This window comes from Triticum urartu, chromosome 3, assembly GCF_003073215.2.
Source record: "Triticum urartu cultivar G1812 chromosome 3, Tu2.1, whole genome shotgun sequence".
NCBI classification, from domain to species: domain Eukaryota; kingdom Viridiplantae; phylum Streptophyta; class Magnoliopsida; order Poales; family Poaceae; genus Triticum; species Triticum urartu.
The window spans coordinates 106,446,813-106,467,630 of record NC_053024.1 but is presented as its reverse complement, the minus strand read 5'-3'; the positions used below and the strand labels follow the sequence as shown (position 1 = coordinate 106,467,630).

The window sequence follows — 20,818 nt, the reverse complement described above, 5'->3', positions numbered from 1 at the left end:
TTCATTTACTGTTAATTAAAAAATGGGCACATAGTACGTGAATCAATTTATAGTAATAATTATTTGCGTGGACGGTTCTGGAAATCCATACAATTAATCTGTATTTATATGAGGCTCTTGAATGCTCCAAAGCGAATCTCGGTTAGGAAGGTTCTAGTGTATCCAGTGGTGCATACTTTGTCTATATTTATTGGTAGGGCCGGCACAAATTGAACGTACAAAGGATGAAGGGGGTGCTAGGCAGGCTCACGCTATCCACGTGTCGCTATGAATAGTCCGTGAGCGAGCGGCCCGCATCCCCCCCCCCCACCCCCACCATGAGCCGTCAGCCCGCATGTCCGCTCGCACACCAGGCGCCACTCCCCCGCTCCCCCGCTCCAGCCGCCTCTCCTCCGCTCCCCTCCCCTCTCACGAACCCTAGCGCCGCCACACCCCGCGCAACGGCCACATCCCTTCCCGCTCTCCGCTCGCCGCACAGCCGCCGCATCCCTGCCCGCTCTCCACCCACCTCGGTCGGCCCCTCCCACACCTCTCCTCTGCCCCGAGACCCCCAGCCACCCAACCCCAACTCCGGCGGTCTCCTCTCCCTCCAGCGCCGCCGCTCTATCCTCTTCCGTGACCCTCACCTTCCTTCCTCTTCAAAGGAAGGGATGGGAAGGGAAGGGGAGGGGAGGCCCTAGATCGAGCGGAGCGACACAGCGGCACCGGCACAGGTGCGCCGTCGTCTACCTGGTCCTTGAACCGGCCGTTCCCCTACTAACCATGGCCTCCCCCCCTCTCTCTCTGTATCTCCCACACGGCGGCGCGGTGCAGCCGGCGGCGATGGCTTTCTGGCAGGCACGCCACTTCTTGTTTTGCAGCGTGTGCGGCACCCTCCTCGACTTCAACTCCCAAGCATCCTTGTGTGTTGTGTCTGAAAATCCTGTGGCTAATGCAAGACATGCCCCTTGTTTTCTCAAAATCAATGAATGGTTCCAGGCAAATAACTAGGTCTGCAAGAATGATTTTATACGTTCAATGCTCGTTCAGTTTGGTGCTTGTTTGAATGTTTCTGCATTAAGCTTTCTTAGACTCCTCGAATTCAACTGAGCCAGCGGTTATGAATTCACAGTATACTTGATATACTCCTCAAATTCAACTGAGCCCGCGGTTATGAATTCACAATATACTTGATATAGGGCAATATCGATGTCTTCTGAATCTTTAGATCAGTATTTCAAAAGAGCATCAACGGAGTGAGAGTTCATTTCTTTAGAGCATTTGTTATAATCCGCCATTTTGTATTTGCCAATTGCCATCAACTGAGTGAAAGTTCATTTCTTTAGAGCATTTGTTATAATCCACCATTTTGTATTTGCCAATTGCCTTAATTTTTCTCTATCCACTAGGCCCTCAGCATTCTTAGAAGGTCGTCTCATAATTTATGTGATTCTTCCCTCAATAGGTGGCTTAAAATGGAGGCTTGCATGCCCAAGGCAGGTGGTTAAGGCCCTCTTTAGTTGGTGTGGCAGTGGTGAGTGGAATGCACGATGCAGCAGCCTGGAGAAGTGGCCAACACGGCTTAGGAAGCGCCCCACCTGTGAAGCGATACATCTGATGCCAACATACCAAGGTGAGCATCACCTACTTCCCCACTCTGTATATATGCAAGCCTGTGTGATTTACTCTGCTTCTTCCTCCCCTTTTAATTAATTAATCTCTTACTGAGCAGAGCATGCTCTTTAGGTTGTTAGCACAAATGATATAGTTGAATTAGTCTTCTTTTACTGGTGGTTTTTGGTAATGACTTACTATGCTTCACATATTTGGAAAAGCCTATGCATTTACATTTCTGCTGTCAAAGAAACACGTTCTTAAGGTAACTGCAGGCAAACCAACAAATTCGACTTCCGTTGTGCACATGTTGTTTTATTGAATGTCACACCTACTTTCTGCAAGATATGACTTTGCCGGTCTCAAGTATTACTTTCACTTATTCGATGGTGTTCATATAGCACATTGGTTTATGGTAATGTTTGATGTAATTTCATAGCATCCTTACAATTTTCTTTTGTTCATCTGGACATCCATGTAGGGACTTGAACTCATGGACAAGGCATCATCCTTATTGCAAGATATAATCCTGGCCGGCGGAAGTACAGTGACACAAAGAACCCGGGCGCCGTCTGCTTCCTGCATCGGCAAGCAAGCGGCGGAGCTTCCAACGGGCAGAAATGCGTGCATGTTGGACTTATGACATAACTGAAGTATGTAACTGTATTTTGTTATTCCATCTCTTTCTTATTTTGTTATGTGCTTATACTTCAAACATAGGTTAGGGACCTAGAATACATCCTGTGCGGTTACCATCAAAGTTGTAGTTGTAGGTTATAGTTACTACCCTTCAGAAATAATCACGAGTTGGCCTATCATTGTTGTCAGGAACGCACATTATTGCCCTTATTGGGTACGTTCATTTTTCCTTAAAAAAAGGTAATGCACACGACACGATAGGGATACATCATGCACAACATCGGAAAATGCTATATAAAGGAGGAGGGTCGTACAATACATCTTGCTAAATTATGGTGTGTCTCTGTAGTACCCAAGGGTCCAAGAGAGTCTTACAATAAAATGCTACATATAACTAAAAGAGGAGAGTCCCTGCTGTGAGTAGCAAGTCAATTTCTACCAGGGAAAACTAATAAATTCATTTTGTTTTTCAATGCTAAATTTACTCGAAGATTATATTTCTGTATTTCCAATATGGTGTGAAATGAGCGTACTGTAATAATTATGGATAACTTGTCGCTTCTGACAAAGTGCTCCACACACGACAATGTCGGGACGATAACTGCATGACCAAGGGATCCAGCGGCCGCTGCTGGGCTGGGCTCGAGATTCCTCGGCTGGATTTAATCATCGTGCACGAGTCGTCCAAACTCTATCGTCCCCGTAGCACTGCTCCAAGCTAATAGTCTGAGTGTGTGTCTTCTTCATTTTTACGTTCATCAGTTTGTACTTTTTTTTTTTGAAATATTCAATATATTTGACAGTAGGTCTGGTTTTGCCTATCTTTCCTTGGTGTTGCCTCCAAATTGATTTCTTTTTTTCTTTCAAGCTACAACAGTGAGTTCACCTAAGTATCTTGATGTGTCCTCGTATATGTTTGGCTTTTTGTTGGAATGTTGTTGGTTGTCCTGTGAAGCGACACTTCTGATGCCAACATACCAAGGTGAGCTTCACCTACTTCCCCACTCTGTATATATGCAAGCCTGTGTGATGTACTCTGCTTCTTCCTCCCCTTTTAATTAATTAATCTCTTACTAAGCAGAGCATGCTTCAATGATCTGTGGCTCCGAAGGGAATTTACTACTAGGAATATATGCAATGTTTGGTTATCTATGTCCATCTAACTGTCAAAAACATCTGTGGAATGCAAAATGGACTGTGTAATACTTCTTGAAGAGGCAATGCTTGTTATCTGTATGCAAGTTTCTAACCGCATTAGCAGGAAAACGTTTGGTTTCCGTTAGTGTAATCTTCAATATATCATTTTTGCTGCTTGGAACCAGACCTTCGAACTTCTGTTCCGCATGATATTTATTCTCCGGTGAAGTAGTAAAATAAATGCATAGTCTGCCGGCCCTCGCTAAGAGCCCAGCTGATTTAAAATGTGCCAGTGTGCTCCTTCTATATCTACATGTGATGCACATTTATGTCTGACCAATCCATTGGATTGAATTTGTACTGCAGGTTTTACTAAAAAAATCCATTACCATCACAAGCTGTATGTGGCACAGGTGCTTATTTAGGCAATGCGTAGTCTTAATGTGAGGAGGTGCCGAGATACACAAAGGGTTGGAGCAGGACTGCAGGAGGAGGCGAGGATATGTTTTGTTTCAGATCCACCTGATTAATCCCAAATTTTTGCAAGGTCTGCTTCTTATGCAGAGCTTTCTTTCGATGAGCAGCCTAGCCAATTAATTACAGTTAGTCCTTTTAGTTAGATTTAGTATTAGGTGAATTATTTGCTTCTGTGTCGATGAACAAATGAGTCTGATTTATTTTTGCTTTAGATTATTATCGTTTTCGATGTTGGTTTGAAGTTAAAAGTGAGAAAGAGATTAGGTGATAGGGATATTGTGTGACAAACTTTTATTTTGTCTTGTGTTTAATCCTATTTAGCTTTTGTAGATAACTCTATGATAGCATCTGTACTGACAACAGTTAGATCGTGTATGTCATAGAATGTTGAGTGCTTGAATTAACTTGATGACCACAATAATTTGTATAGCCGGAAGAAATAGTGATTATATTCGAATCACCTCCTTTTAGCTAAGAGTAGTAGGCAATCTCATTTTAGCTAAGAGGGGCAGGCAAGTGTGAGTCAAATAAAAGGAATGCAAGAACTCAAATTTAGCCTGATAGACGGTTATTTAAATAATTCTGTTTTACTTTATGGGAATTGCACAATGTACATATTCATAGTGGAATGGGCTTCTTTTCTTCCATAATGTATTTCATCAGCATGGTCTCCAACTCCTCATCTTGAAACATTAGTTTGGAGATTTCTAGAGAAAATAAAATTCTTGTAATAATTTCAGATTTTACATGATCAGTAGAGTAGGAAGGCTTTCAAGAATTCGTAAGATAGTCTTGAACACTTCTCAAACTGAAAGGATCATATACTGACGCAAACAATTTATGTATTGTTTTGTGCCAGTTTGGATTACTCTGAGCAATTCTCTCCGAAGTTGAGAGTACTCTGAGCACTGCCCATAGCGCGCCACGACGACTGTTTGCACATCAGGAGCCTCGCGACGCAGGTCATCTCTCTCCTTTCTCCTCCTCCAGCTTCCCTCCCTTCAGGTCTCATTGTAGCCTTTATGTGCGAGAGGCTTGATTATGGGCATAAGCAGAACAGTTTTCCATTTCATTGGTGCGTGCGCAAAGAGCAATGAACTCGGAAGGGTTTCTTTTCTAATGTGATTTGCTTCATTCCTAAATATAACTCATCGTCTGTGCCCTCTTTTTGGTCCATGACATGGATATTCCTATTGAAACAAAGGTCTGGAATTCACAGTTTGATGGATTGGTAGTCGTTACAGTATTCCTCATTTTCCTGTTTGCCTGGTCTCCCATTGCTATGTTGGATGAAGTTTGCTTGCTAGCTTTTCGTTTACTATGAGAAGTTACATGCATGAGGCATGATAGATGCATTCCTCATATTCTTTCTATCTGCTAACTTTGACTTCCTTTTTCTCATACATTGCTCCTTCTACAGTCCTCATATGACCACATCCTCAGAAGACAATAACAAGTCTGCTTATTCATGCATGCACACCCTCAGAAGACCACAATCGGCCTGAGAAATCTTCTCTGCTCAAACTATGTATGCTTATATACATGAGGCATCTCTGCCTATGTTGCTTGCTTTTTGAAAGCATTGTAAATGGCTATCAAAACTTCTTATAATGCTATGTATCAGCATCGTACCTAAGTATATATTTCCTTGTGACTAAATATTCTGACGAGCTTGCTTCGAATGCTTGGTTTGCTCTCCGCCCTTTGCGTCATTGGCGCAACGGGTCATCTAGTATATAGAAAGAAGGCTTGCTCCGGTGCTTGTAGTCGTCGCAACATGGTCAATTGACCATGATGTATTTTTTATTATTTCTAGTGTTCTTTATACTGCCATGACAATCGATAAATAGATTGGAAGTTTTCTCGCAAAAAAGGGGGTTAGAGCCTCGGATATTTAATTCTACTTCCGGGAGCAGTTGCTCCTAGGCTCTTTTTCTTGCAAATGTAAAAAAGGGAAAAGTTGTATACATAGTATGTTCATATTCAATTCTTATTTGCAAATTTTTTTTGGGGGGGGGGGGGTGGCTTAGGCATTTCGACCTGTGAAAAAAGAACAAGTGGAAGGTCAGTATTTTGGCATTTTTAGTCCACTGAACTTTTTTTTCGCATGAAAAATTGCCAAGCACACTTGGGATACAATCAGAACATCTACAAAGAGAATCATTTTTTAAACCCTTTTACTATTTTTTAATTATACTATTCATCCGGGAGCAAATACTCTCCCTAGAGCCCAAACACTGCCTTGGGCCTAGAAGTGCTGGCCGTTGGGATGTCTATATTTCAATGGTTTGTCCAAAGTTATGCATGTATGCCCCTTTGAGAACTGGGGCTGGATTAGGGTTAGAGCCATCCTAAGCCCTAGCCCTATGCCCACCCTCAACTATGAGACTAATTTCCTTCCCTAAAACTGAAAGTAATTTTTATTTCTAAAATCATTATCTGGCAAAATATTAACCATTTATTTATGTAACTTATGCTGTCTCCGTTATTGGAAACAATCACATGTATAGCGTCATTCGCTACCTGATCTTTACACACAACATGAACCATTGTGCTTGTATATATTTATCGAATATTCTATACATATCAATTTTCTGTCTATATTATTTGTAGATTTTAAATCATCGTGCCTTCTGGTAAACAGTTCCATAATTAAGATGGGTGATGGCCAAGATAGATGGGGTAAACATTTTTTGCATAGCTAGGAAGTCATAAGTACCAGCGGCAAACATAGGTTTGCACACTTCCAGCGGACCAACAAATGACAAACAAAATATTATGAATTGTAATTTCTTACATCATGTATTCATTAGTATTATATACACCACTTTGTCGGCTGGGAGGCGTATCGAAAAAAAACTATTTCCGCATACTGTTCATCCTTTCAAGATAAAGCCACACGTTTTGACACATGCAAAACTAGAACGTGATGAGCACCATTGTCAAGACATATAGTCTCATTAATGACGTGCGTGCACAATGCCAGCGTGCCTGAACATATCTTTTCCGAAAAATATATTCTCATGTTTTTCCTTCTGCGCGGTATATTTTCCAATAAAGAAAATACAATATATCAACATCGAGAAGATATTAAATACACCTAGTCTCTGCACCAATACGATCTCAAGAGCTACTCGAGAAATCAAGGATGCACACTGTAAAAGTATTGCAAAAGAAAAGAAAAGGTGACCAAGAGAACAACTGCAACAAACAAAAACAACAACCATCAATGATAATCCATAGGTAACTTGATAGGTGATCCAACAACGACGCCTCTAAAAAGGGAACCATTTTTATGCAAGAGCACCATCGTCATTGGACCCAACCACTTAGACCGGATCATGAGTTTTTATCCTGGAGGAGTCTGAGTAAATTGCATGCAATGCATGCCTTAAACAAGGAAACACCGCGTGAAATAACACCATTGGTAGGTTCAACTAGTGAAAGTCGAACCTGGAGTTTTCATCCTTGGAACTCGAACCTCTACACTCAAAGATCATTACCTAGCTAACTCATTTACTCCCTCCGTTTTATAATGTAGTGCATATTTTATTTTTCAAAAGTTAAACATGTCTATGTTTGACCAAGTTTGTAAAATAAACTACCGACAATTAAAATACTAAATAAATAAAATACAAAATACAATTTATGATGAACATTGGATACACATATGCATCGTGGATGCTGGTATTTTCCCCCCTATAAACTTGGGCAAACATAGACATTTTTGGAACAGAGGGAGTATTCATTTACATGAGCTCTCACGATGTACCATGGTCTCGCCTGCTAGCATGCATGGGCAATACCATGCGGCAACAAAAACCGTGGCCCTGTGCCTAACTCAAAAATGGGCCCTACTTCTCTTGAATATATAGCTATAATATTATGTATGCAATAGTGTCTTATACAGAATTGGAATATATTTAGAATCATACTTATTGAACTATTCAACTCTTGGTTGGATAATCTTTCGCCGGATCAATCACAAGTTCAGAACGGCTCAGAACTAAAATGAGGCAAGATTTAAGCTTTCCATTTGGTTTGCCTTGTTCCCTGTTACTTCTAAATTTTTACGTCCCCTTTTCGGTTTAGTAGATTAATAAGTATAAATTACATTGCGTTTGAGTACTACAAGATGATGCCATACACACCCTGGTAATTAGAGCAACTAGAAAGAGGGCATACTGTGCGGTCCGTGGAACTCATGGCCTTAAGCAATGGACGTCAAACACTTGGGCGACTATCGAGGGGTGAAGGGACAGGCGAGGGCGAGACGCCGAGTCGCACGGGCATGTCACCGAGAATGATCGTACCGAGACAAAGGCATGATGCGTCGAAGTCAAACTTATTTTTGGAATTGGATACAATCAGATGGACGGTCATTGACATAAAAACTACCGTAACAAAGGGGAGATTATGACTACGACTATATACCTCCAAAGTCTTCCGAGAGCCACAACTAAACTTGTCGATGTTGCACCACCGTTGCTCACGCCAATAATGGCCAACATCGAGAAATCCAACCATGCATTACCTGCAAAGCCTGGTAGAAAAATACATCTCATTGAATTTGCCGCAATCGTACACTGTTGCATACGAGGAGACTGACAATCGCGACAGACATAACGACGCCGGGCGGCCAATGCGGCGGGGGGGGGGGGGGGGGAGGGGGGTGAACCAATTTAGATAGGTAGCCTCGGTAGTACTGCCAGACCAAGGCGAAGACTTTGCTCACATAGTTAGGCTTGAAGGAAGAGGTTGTCAAACTCAAACTGACAAAGAGAAAGGGCCCAAATTCGATAGTGGGGCTTGTTCGGCAGGGAAAAAAGAAACATGCCTATTCCATACCATAGGAACTTGTCGTGAGGAACAAAAGAAGTACTATATATCTTTGGGAACTTGAGGCAATTGAAGGCTATTCGACAACCAATTTTTTTGGGCCGAGGATTATCAGGCCTAATGGCCCGAAGTGCTAGTAATTATTGGGTAGGGGGTAGGTGGGGCAGAAATTGGGAGCTCTATTTCGTTGCCCGGAATGCACGCCAGTTGGTCCAGGCCTGGTTAGTACCAGCGCATCTCCTCAACTATATCCTATTTACTTTCTTTTTTAAACCGAGGACTACTTTTAAGCATCTTTTTCTGAATCAAACAAATCACAAAACTACACAATTTACTATTATGTGTTTTTACATGATCCCAAAATACTGAACCGTAGTCATAAACAATACCGACCCACCTAGCGAACCGTCATATTTACGCGTTTTAATTTAGGACCATGTTTTTAAACTTCATTTCCCAAACAAACAAATCACAAAAACAATACCCATGCATAACACTATAAAACAACTTAGATTTTATAATTTTGAAACAAAAACCAAAATTTACATGTGATTCTTCATGTGTCTCAATAGCCGAGGGAGGGGTGGAAATTGGGGGCTCTGTTTCGTCACCGGGAATGGACACCCATTGATTCGGGCCTGGTTAGTGCCAGCGCATCTCCCCAACTATCCTATTTATGTATTTATATCGGCAATAATGCTGAATATTAGTCCCTTGTGCTGGCATGCGTGGTGCATGCCGGCCTATATGAAAATTGTACCGTCGTCGTAAACACTATGGATGCACCTAGCCAGCCGTCCGTATTTACTCTCTTTTTTAACTTAGGATTACATTTTAATCATCTTTTCTCAATCAAACAAATCATAAAACTATACCCAATTCACTATTATGTGTGTTTACATGAGCCCAAAATACTAAACTGTAGTCATAAACCCAACAGACCCCTCTACCAAACCGTCATATTTACGCGTTTTAATTTAGAATCACCATTTTATGCCTCATTTCCCAAACAACAAATCACAAAAAAAACATCCATAACCCTATAAAACAGTTTTTATTGCATACTACTTTGAAAAAAAAAAACTTACCTGTGGTATTTCGTGTGTCTCAACAGGCAGACAGAACCTGGGACAGTCTGAGCTGTGCGCCCCCACCGCCCAACGGTCGTTATCACATGATGATGCCCGGCCCCCCCCCCGGCGAACCGAAGACCGTGATAGTTCAACGTTACCAGCCACACAGAAAAAAAAATAAAGCATAACAAATTTGCCGCGGTCCATCACCGGTCGCTGTCCGCGGCAGTAAACAGAGATAATGCACCCCGGGGAAGGACACCGATGCCAGCCAAGACATTAACTACTGAAAAAAATCAATGAATTGTACTACCACCCAAAATAAGCGGTGGGAAGAGCGGGAAAAAGGTAAAATATTCGCCTCGATGTCATCAAAGCCCACCTCTAATTATTATTTATTTATTAATTCCTTACGGTAATTCCCCTTTCCTCCTCCTCCCTTCCAGTCTACTCCTCCTCCTCCTCCTCTCTCCCAAATCACCGACCCGTCGCGAAATCGGCAGATTTGCTCCGCGGGAGCGCGTCGACGACGGGTCGATGGCCGCCGCCGCCGCGTTCTCCATCAGGTTCGTGTGGAGGCGCCGCGCCGTCTCGTCGGTGTTATATATGGTGGTCGTGTTTGCGTTTATCCTTTCCTGATCTCGGTCTGTGAACTGTCCCAAGGGAGTACGCGGCGAGCGTGAGGGGCAAGCCAGCGGCGGAGGGGCGGCGTCTCTTGGGAATCGAGGATCTGCCGCCTCTCGGGGCGCCGAGGTGCCGGTGGTGGGCGGATGAGCTGGCCTCCACCGTGGCTGCCGCAGCTGCGGCGGCGTCCGCGAGGAGGGCGCCAGGGAAGGCGAGGCCGCCGAAGAAGCGGTCCATCTCCGACCTCTTCGCCGCGGCGCCCCCCTTGCCCGTGCCCTCGGCCGGTGATACCGGGTGCAAAGAGCAAACGGAGGTGGACGGCGACGAGGCGCTGTGCGCGATCGCGAGGCGGGCCAAGGAGGAGAAGAAACGAAAGAGAAAGCTGCAAGAAGAGGAGGGGCAGAAGGAGGAGACGGCGGCAGTGGATGCCGCGCCGGAGAGCAGCCGAGGCCGAGAGCCCGAGGGGAATTTCGCTGCAAGAAAGGTACGTGGTCCGGCCCAACCCGGCCCAACCCAACCCAAGTCTTCCCCTGTCTTTTTTTTGCAGTGGCAAGTCTTCCCTGTCTGCCCAGTGCAATGATATCACGTCTGCTATTATTCCCACGTATTTGTACTTTTATATATCTCCTAAAAATTGATGGATGATTGGTTCATCTCTTGATTCACTTGCTGGACAGTGTGAGGATGGTTAGATGCTTGCTGGCTGCATATAATTAGATTTTGTTGTCTCATTGCCATGTTATTAGTACTATATATTAGCAGCTAATGTGATTGCTATTTGTGGATACATATTGTGGGGGCAATTAGCTGTGACTGGTTCTATATCGGACCGATGCATCACCTCGCAGGATAGTTTATGTTAGATGTGCCGATCCCAGTTCCTAATCTAATCTAAACCAGGCGTAGCTAGTTCGTCTAGAAGATTGTGTGGCTAGTCGATAATTGCTGCCAGGTGCACGGCAATTTTCGGACTGTCCAAACCTTTACGGGGCTTGTGCTAACTGCTAACGTTAGAACGATCAGTGTGTTTTCTTTCTTGTACATTTGCTACTTCTTTACTACCTGTATATGGAAATATTGTTATTTCATGCTTAATTTGTGCAGATTTGCTAGAACTCATTTAGATGAGATATAATTTGGTCTCATTCATCTTTTATAGCCATTGGATGTGATGCTATAAGATGCTATAAGATGCGTGTGTGCTGACGTGGATGTTATATGTTCTTTGTTTTCCAAGTGAATGAGACCAAATTATATCTCATCTAGATGAGTTCTAGGTACTCCCTAATTTGTGCACTTTAATAGATCAGTCCAAGTCGGGGAATGGGACATTCGATTTGTGCAAATCTTGGGCGAACTGTGACGTTGAGCTGTTCATGCAGTGAATTAGGACCAATATAATCAATAAGAATCCGGTAGATTATTTGATGGCCACCAATAATCAAACCACTAGTGGTAGTGCACTCTAGACCGGCTAGCTGGTACTGCAACATATGTACCTTATCAGTACATGCAGAGTAAATAGCATAAAACTACTACTTTACAGGCTAGGGTTCCAAAAAACTACCACTTTTTAATTTTTCTCAGAAAGCTACCAAACGAGCGGTCGGCTGTTTCAAAAAACCCCAAATCCTCTTTGTTAAAAAATTAAACATGTTTATGACAAGTCGGGCCCGCCACTAAACGCACCGTCTGTTTGACCGTTTGTTTGACCGTTAGCTGACATTTGGGGCCCACATGTCACTGTCTCTTTTAAAAAACTAGGTCCTGCAAATATTTTAAAAAAAGCAATCAGGCCCCTCAACAATTTTACAAAAGCAATCCGGCCCAGTCAATCCCGCCGGCCATCCCCGGCCATGTCGCCGCCGCCTAGAATCCACACTCGGGGTTGCCGTCGCGCACCATGGCGCTGCTGGAGACGCTGCCGCGAGCCATGGGGTGCCGCTTGGAGTCGTCGCCAACCACTTCCTCTCCCACGAGGCCGGCGAAATCCGGCACGGGTAGTGCGGCACCGTTGCCGCTCGCTGCTATGCCTCGGTCGCTCGACCCTGCCCACCAGGAACCGCTCCTCTGGCGGCACGACGGCCCTGAGGCTCCTCTCCCGAGCCGGCGACCCCCTTCCCCTCCCGAGTCGGCAACCCCCTTCCCCTCCCAAGCCGGCGAAGCCGGAGCTCCTGGTGGTGACGGTTGCGACGAGGCCGGCCTCGTCCGCGGCACTCCAGCAGCGGCGCAAGCCATCTGCGTCGAGCTTGAGGAGCTCGTGCCAGGGAATGGCGGCGGCCGCGGGCGAGGCACGGCGTGGCGGCGGCCGCCGCGAGGCAGGCGGGGCATGGCGTGGCGGTGGCCGCGGGGCAGGCGAGGCATGGCTTGGCGGCGGCCGCAGGGCAGGCAAGGCACTTCGTGGCGGCGGCTGCAGGCGAGGCACTGCATGGCGGGCGCGGCTCGCCGGCCGGAGGAGGCAGCGCTGCCCTGCCGAGCGGGATCGAGCTCGAGGCTGCCACGGGGACCCAATTGCTTTTTTAGAAAACTTGTAGGGACCCGATTGCTTTTTACAAAACTGACATATGGGACCTAGATGTAAGTTAACGGTCAAAGTAAACGGTCAAACTAACGGTTTGTTTAGCTGTGGGCCCAACCTGTCATAATCGTGATCAACTGATAAAGACTCGACGATTTGGGTTTTTTGAAACAGCCGACCACCCATTTGGTAGTTATTTGAGAAAAAATAAAATCCGGTAGTTTTTTGGAACCCTAGCCTGTAAACAGTGGCGAAGGCAGAAATTTTTTATAGGCGTGGCGGAGTTCACGAAGGACGAAACACAACAATGTATAATATAATCAAGATGTGCCCAAGTTAATATAACTGATAATATAACTATGTGCAGATCGTTGCCATCTTAGTAGATTAGAACAACAAATTCACTGGTTGTATACAAATAATCAAAATTAACCGGTCGCATATAACTAATCAAAATTATAAAGATTGATGTTTGATAGTTTATGGACTATAAAAAATTGGACAAAAGGATTACAAAATTTTAGGGCTACTATGGATGTGATCCTGACCTGATGTCGCTGCTTCTGGCTCGCCGTCGCTGGCACATAAGCTCGTCGTTTTGTGGTTTGCAGCGCAGTGTTTCACTCGCCACCGAGTTCCCTGCAGTGCCACCCGCCGCCGTTGCTGTGTTCGTCAAGCATCATCGCCGGGTGCCTGAGTCGCCCTAACTGAGGTAGATCGTGCCGTTATTCCGTAATTGCGGCTGTGTGCACGCGATTTCCAAGCTGTGAATTGCAGCGTAACTGGACAGATCGAGCTGGGCTACATACAGCTAGGTGGGCTGCTGGGAGGATAACTGGGCCATTGGCAATTAAGTTTGAGGCCCCTGTGTGTCTCCTGCTCCTTCAAACTGATGAAACGGATAGAACTCCATCGACAAACGCTCAAACTCCAGATATATAGTATACATACGCGGTATTTAGCCAAATTTTAGGTATGGCAGCCGCCAAACCTCGCCATATTGCTAGATTCGCCCCTGCCTGTAAAATAATAGTTTTATGCTATTTACTCGTACACGCAAGGTGCGTCGTGTTGCCTTTTGACACACCATGCAAGGTCTTTTTTTTTTGAGAGGTGCCTAGTTGGTGTCGCTCCTTCAGATTTCAGTCCCGGACCCATACACGAGACTTTATCATAGGACGAGGACATGGAGCAGGCATTTACGTCATTGATAAGCGGGCTTTATCATTACTTATCTGTTACTTTTATTCGCCTACATCACCTGTCTTATTGTTCAATAATTCGTGATGTACGTATGCCCATGATAGCTATTCTCAATACATCCGTTAAGCATGCATACAGGCAGTGTTTCGAAGAGGGTGGTGGTTCCCAGTATGCATGTTGCAGTCAGACACTCAGACTCAGACTATCACCATATGTTTGTCATGATCCATATATTTGTACTGTTTTAGGGACTATTAATATTCCAGTAATTAACTTATAAACTGGACTAATACGATAGAAATTTAATAGGATACTCTTTTGGAAGAGTCTACTATCAACTTAACCCTAATTGTTGAAAAGTAGATACTTGCTCACCTGACTGATCGTGTTTCGACCGCCTCACGGCCGTTGGATCCGAGTTTGATCCGACGACACGCAATGCAACTCTCTCCCACACGCTGACTCAACATGTTTTGCAACATGGGCTATGTTGCAAAGACCTGAAGCCCAACATGGGTTTGTTGCGGTCTGATCAGGTGAGGCGTCCGTCTTGTTCTTGACTCCTTCATCTTCTTGTTCCACCTCTATTCACCGTCGTCCGGCGTTGAATACGCCGCCTTCCGTCCGTCTCATCACCTTTCGTCTGTCTCCGGCCACCTCGTCCACGCCTATGAGATCATGGCGAGGCCCTCCTTCGTTCCCCCCTCTTCCCCAGTTGATCTCTGCTCTGGAGACGTCGCCCTGCTCGAAGTCCAAGCTTTTGGCTATGGCCGCCATGGCCATGGAGGCCAAGCTCGGCCGACCTTCCCTGGTTTGCACGACCTCCCATGTAGCCCAGCGCCCCATGTCCGCACACCAAGATCCCCACCCGATGCACCCAAACACTCCTTGCGCCGCTCTAGCCGGCGGCTGCCGACTGCATTGAAAGGGATTTTGTTTTCTGCAATAGGAGCTGTGTTTGATTTTGTTTCTGCAATGGAGGCTGTGTTTCAGAATGAAAAAAAAACGGTTTGGGGTGATTACAACAAGCCTCTTGGTGCATAGGACCGAGCGGAACACTACGTTTGTTGCAAAGGGGGCGATAGCATTTTTTTCCTAATAACAGGGGTCTTTTTTCATTATGTTTCTGAAACATAGGTCTTGTTTCAAAGAAACAACGGTTCGGCGGGTGAGCAACAAGATTCGTGTTGCAAAGCATCGAGCGCAACACGAGTCTTGTGGGCACAAGCTGACGGGGAGAAAATTGGAGGGCTTCCAAGCTCACCATGCGACAGACCTTTTCTAAACATCACCCGCCAGATGCGTAACATGCCTTTAGAAGTAAATGACAATTTATATCATAGACAAGACTTGACCAACAAGCCGGGAAATCTATTCAAACTCTAATACGGCCACTAACCTGACAGGCTTGTGGAAGTGAAACACGCCTGAACCAGAACTTGATATGAGGTCATTGTTTGGTACGGGCGGAAGGTGGTGATGGGCAGGGTGGATCCATATATGGGTTGTGTGTGTGTGTGGGGGGGGGGGGGCATAATTGCATATGAAATCGGTTGGCAGGTGGATGCTTGAAGGCAGTAGAGGCGGTCGGTGAAAATCTGTGTTGACTGCTGCTGATGGGCATCAAAATTGGGGCATGATTTGGGCTATAGGGTGTGCCAAGTGGCCTAGATTGATGTTAGCAGCGGTTGACACATGGTGTCGTTGCAAGTGGAAGTAGATGGTGGGAAGGCAGGAAAGTGAGGGCGCGGAGGGGGGGGGGGCAATCTACCGGGTGGGTGGGACACCAAAGGTGCTATTAGCAAGGGGAAGCACCAGGGGCGCGCCGCCGTTGGGGAGGAGGGCTTGGGATGCGGAGGTAGCGTCATGGACGGTTGCTGTAGTCGTGGGATCTGGTGGTGGGGGAAGGGCTAGCTTCTGTTGCTCAAGTGTTGCACCAGCTCGGCAAGGAGCGTCTAGTCCTCTGCTCGTTAGCGTGTGAAGGCCACCAATTTGCTTCGTGATGATCTTTATGTGCTCCAGAGCCTCGAGCTCAACCAAATTGGAAGAATCTACTACTGACATAACCCTAATTACTGAAAAGTAGATAAAAGTAAACAACAATATTCTTCTCTGATTTATTGAAAGGGCTCGCCCCCTTTATATAGTAGACAAGACTTGACCATGAAACCGGTAAATCTGTTCAAACTCTAATACGATCTCTAAACTGACTAGACTCTTTCCTAGCAAAGATGCTTAATCAATTAGGACTCTAATTAAGGGATAAGACTCCACGTTTGATGGGTTGATCCACATAACATCTTTAGGGTACTGATGTGGCGAATCTACCCATAGATATTTTCTCTTCACATTGGCAAATAGCATTTTGAATTTCCTACGTACCTTGTATAAAGGGCAGCCCTGTGCATGTAGCTCCCTCTTGTGTAGGGTCTAGGAAAGGGTCCGACCACTTTGGATCTTTTGTACGCAATCTTTCCCTGCATTTTTGCAAGAGGTTGTTTCCAGGACCTGAATTCATGACCTCATGGTCACAGGGCAACAGCTTTACCGCTGCGCCAAGGCTCCCCTTCCCTCGTACCTTGTATATTACGCGAAACTTTTATTATCGAGATCATGGTCATAATATTGTTACTTTTAGTTTCGTTCTTAGCTGAACGATTTAGATATTTTGTCATACATATATTTCATTAATTGCGTGCATCTTTATTAATAGACGTTCAATAAAAATTGTGTACTTCGTCGAAATCTGTTGTGCCCTTTTAAAATACACTGTAGGGCTGAATTGATCATGGATATTCGTTTATTACATTAACAAACAATATTAATTGGTTGCTCTGTCAATTAGATGTCATTAGGTATATAAGATAATTGCCAAAACAATGGTTTTTGATTGGTGCACTGAGGACAAGCACACACCATTGTGACAACTATGTGATCCTTTTTGTCGAAAAAATCAACTACACAGCTTAATGAGTGCACAACTATTTTTCTTGAAAATCATGAGAACTTTTAGTCTCAATCGAAGCATCGATAGATTAAAAAAATGTTCAAGAAATAGGTTCATTACACAAATACTCATTCCATATGCATCTGGAGGACTTGGAAATATATATTGCATTGTTTTGTAGTTTAACTTGATTTTTCATTGTTAAGCTAGCGCTATAGAATGTTCTAATGTAAGGACTGGCCTAACCATATAAAAAAACCGTTCTACAAATTTGGGTACAATCTGGAGAAGAGAAAATGAAATAAATTGGATGGAAATATGAAGTCACGGTAGTGTTACTCTTAACCAACTTCAAATTTAGATTGTAGAATAATTGTATATGTATTTTACTCAAAATATGGATATGAATGTGCCATAACCAACATCCGGTTCCTGTCTGATCCAAATATTATTTTTATTTCTTTTATATCTTGTGGTATAAGTGGTTAATACACATATGTTCCTGAGTATAGTGCAATTTTTACCTAGTCATGTGATTTAAGCCGTATAAACTACAATGGCTGTAAATAGCTGTGAGTAATAGTGGATTATTCTACCTAGAGTTTTGCATTCCACCTGGTTATTAATTTACCTCGCCGTTTGCGTTCTGCTATCACGTACTTGATGGCCAGGAGGGTGAGGATTTGATCTGAGGTAGTAGTCGTGTGGGTCATAAAAGCGGTATGCATTGGTGCCGGAAGTCCTCTCGCATCCGATGAACACCATCTTCGTGCTGCGATGGATTATTCTACCTAGAGTTTTGCATTCCATCTGGTTATTACTTTTACCTCGCCGTTCGCGTTCTGTTGTCACGTACTTGATGGCCACGAGGGGTGAGGATTGGATCTGAGGTAGTAGTCGTGTGGGTCATAAAAGCGGTATGCATTGGTGCCGGAAGACCTCTCGCATCCGATGAACACCATCTTCGTGCTGCGACCAGCCTGCTTTGGGAGGTGCGGCTCCACCGTCTTCACATGCTCATGTACTCAAACGTCTGTAGATGTGACATATTTTGGCTTAAACCTGTTGATGGCTTTTTCAGGGCGAACCGTTCCACATCCAAAGTTCCAAACTCTCATACCAAATTAATGCTAACTAGGGATAAGTAGAGATAATACGTATCTCGATCTGCCTGGACTCCTGAAGCGGTTGGTGTTGTAGCTATCCGCCTATGCCGGTACCCACATGACATTTGGCATCTTGGGTCCACTTGAGACACCATGTTTAACATGGCATCAATTGGTGCATGTTGTCCTGGATCAAGTCTGAACGCCCACATATTTTGCGTGCCGCTTCATGTTGCGGATTGTGTCCATTGTATCTACATTTGAGCAATTTGTTCCTAGATTTTGTCTAGGACAGCTCATACACATCAATGCCACATCATTTCCAGTGTGGCACCTGCGAGATGTGCCTAAGATGTCAGTATGTGGTTCAGGTCATGTAGCTTGACACTTCTCCAAAAGAACATAACCATGTTTGCATCGAGCATTTATTCCTATAGGAAGTGTTAGAGCCACCCTGCATCCATCAGCACCTATATTGGTGATGATATACCAATAGAACATAATCATGTCTACGTAGGTCTGTAACGCTGGTATGATCTTAAGACTATTTTTCTCTTAAACATTGGTGATGATATACATGACTGGCATTAACAAGTGGGTGTGAAGTGTAAACGCATGGTTCATCACCTATATGCATACCTGCAACACCAATGCCATTTGTGTATAACACACTTGTGCGGAAATTTCAATGATCCAAAATTAGTGAACATAACAAATTTATATATATGCAGCAGCTTTCCCGTCTAGGGTATCCCACTGTCCTGATGATTTGTTTGAAATTGGTAATTATCTGGTAGATCTGATTTGTGCTGTTCAGTTTTTCCTTTATTTTTTGTACTCACAGCTATATGTATCTTATGGTTTCAAATAATGCTCTTCAATTCTGCAGGAAGCACTTGAAAATCCAAACCTGTTTGATGGACTGGATACTAACTCAGTAAAAGATACTATGATTATGAGTGTGTCTCCTTGTGCATTGCCAGATCATACATTTCAGGATTCATTTCGGCAGCACCAGAGTTGGTCTTCCACAAGCGGCAAGTTTTCTTCCTGGCCATCTCATGAATCTAATGTGTCGCACAGTAAGGAGTTAAAATCTCGTTCTGAGTTGAACACTCCGCGTGAGAATGGACCTTGCACAGGACTGACAGTTCGTTTGATGGGTAAAGATCTTCCAGTTTGCACGACCAGAGCTGAATCGATTTCCGAGACTGCGCAGAAGCATACAGGTACTTTCACCAATGACTATTTCAACGCAAATGTGTTCTTGCCACAAAAAGGACGGCCTTTTCTCTCTTTACAAGCTCAGAATTTTCCCAATGATACAGTAAATTCTACCAGGATACTTCATGCTTCAACATATCATGCAAGCCCAAGTCAGGCATGGACTACACATGATTACGGCCACCCTGTTCCAGCAGCTAATGTACTTTCTGGAGATCAGTTGCCATATGAAAACAGGTTTTTTGATTTTTCAAACTCGCGGACCAATCGGCCTTTTCTATTGGGGTGCTCACCTCCTCCCAATCGTGGCAGTGGAGCATTCCAACAGAATTCCCCGTCGTGCCGTTATTACTCTGATCCTATCCCTAGGATAGAACCACCCACAGCACCACCTTTGCCTACAACCAGACAACATGGTACAGCATCTTTAGGTTTCCATGCCAATTTGCCTCAGCAACATGTTGTGCATCCAGCAAGCTCGTCAGTTTGTCGTCTTAATTCTGTGGGTTTTACATTCAACCATCCAGACCGGGTAGTTCAAACACCTTTCAACAGCATAAGAGATGCAACCCTTTCAGCCAGAAATACAGATAACATAGTGGGGAGCGCTGTTCTTTGCAATTCCAATGCTTCACCTAGTGGTCGGTATGTGCAGAAGAGATCAGGCCCAGCTCACTCCTGGGGCGAAGCATGTACTGGTGCCAAACGATAGCACAGGTGACAGCTATTCTGCGCCTGTGTACTCCTGTGTTTCATTCGGTAGTAGGAGCACAAATGCTGCAGGTCCTCAGAACAAAGGAGCATGATACCCTTTGTGGAACTTTTGCTTGGTTGCAGTTGCATGAAAAACATCGGTGCTGTTTTTATTCATTTAGTTGGAACCTTTTGAAAAATGTTTGTTACACTTTTTTGTTGTAACGGTTGCGATACTTCAAATGCTGCTTCGTTAGTAGTTATTTTGTCAGCTGAACCTGAATCCATGGCTGGTGTAGCCTGCCTAAGACATGTACTCTGTTATATTTTGTATTGTTAATCTTGGTCTGGAAGCTAAATAGATGTTATTGGCAGAAAATGTTACCTACATTTTATATTTGCAAGGTTCATTCTCAATACAACAGGCCCTGAGCTCATGATATTTTTTGTCCTGAAATCCCGTCAAATGTAAGTTGTTTGTAGTCCCTCTGTTTCATCATGGTTTTAGTTTAAATTTGAACTAAAACCACGACACTTATTTTGAAACGGAAGGAGTGTATAATAGTTTTTTTTTTTGCTGAGAAGACAATTTTGTTTCTGGTAGTGTCTGTCTTATGCTGTCAAGTGAGCGTTACCGGCTCATTTCACACTTTGTAGAACACATGCAACTGGAAAGAAGACACCAGTGTGGGCAAATCCAAGGAAAATTAAACACTTATTATTCGGTTAATATTCCAAAACTATT

General features: G+C 44.2%; 1 long non-coding RNA gene and 1 pseudogene across 8 annotated transcripts; both read left to right on the top strand.

Annotated features, from left to right (window-relative positions):
- Nucleotides 1–316: 316 nt before the first annotated feature.
- On the top strand, nt 317–5,520 carry LOC125543155. Of its 8 annotated transcripts, none has more exons than XR_007298330.1 (7): nt 317–713; nt 1,445–1,612; nt 2,075–2,246; nt 3,110–3,214; nt 3,736–3,916; nt 4,706–4,808; nt 5,267–5,520. It is a non-coding gene; the product is annotated as an uncharacterized LOC125543155 (long non-coding RNA). The 8 variants fall into 8 exon arrangements; XR_007298328.1 differs by having other exon boundaries at nt 3,101–3,214; XR_007298327.1 differs by having other exon boundaries at nt 3,110–3,916.
- A 4,616-nt stretch (nt 5,521–10,136) lies between these two features.
- LOC125543154 lies at nt 10,137–20,452 on the top strand (annotated as a pseudogene).
- Nucleotides 20,453–20,818: the final 366 nt, after the last annotated feature.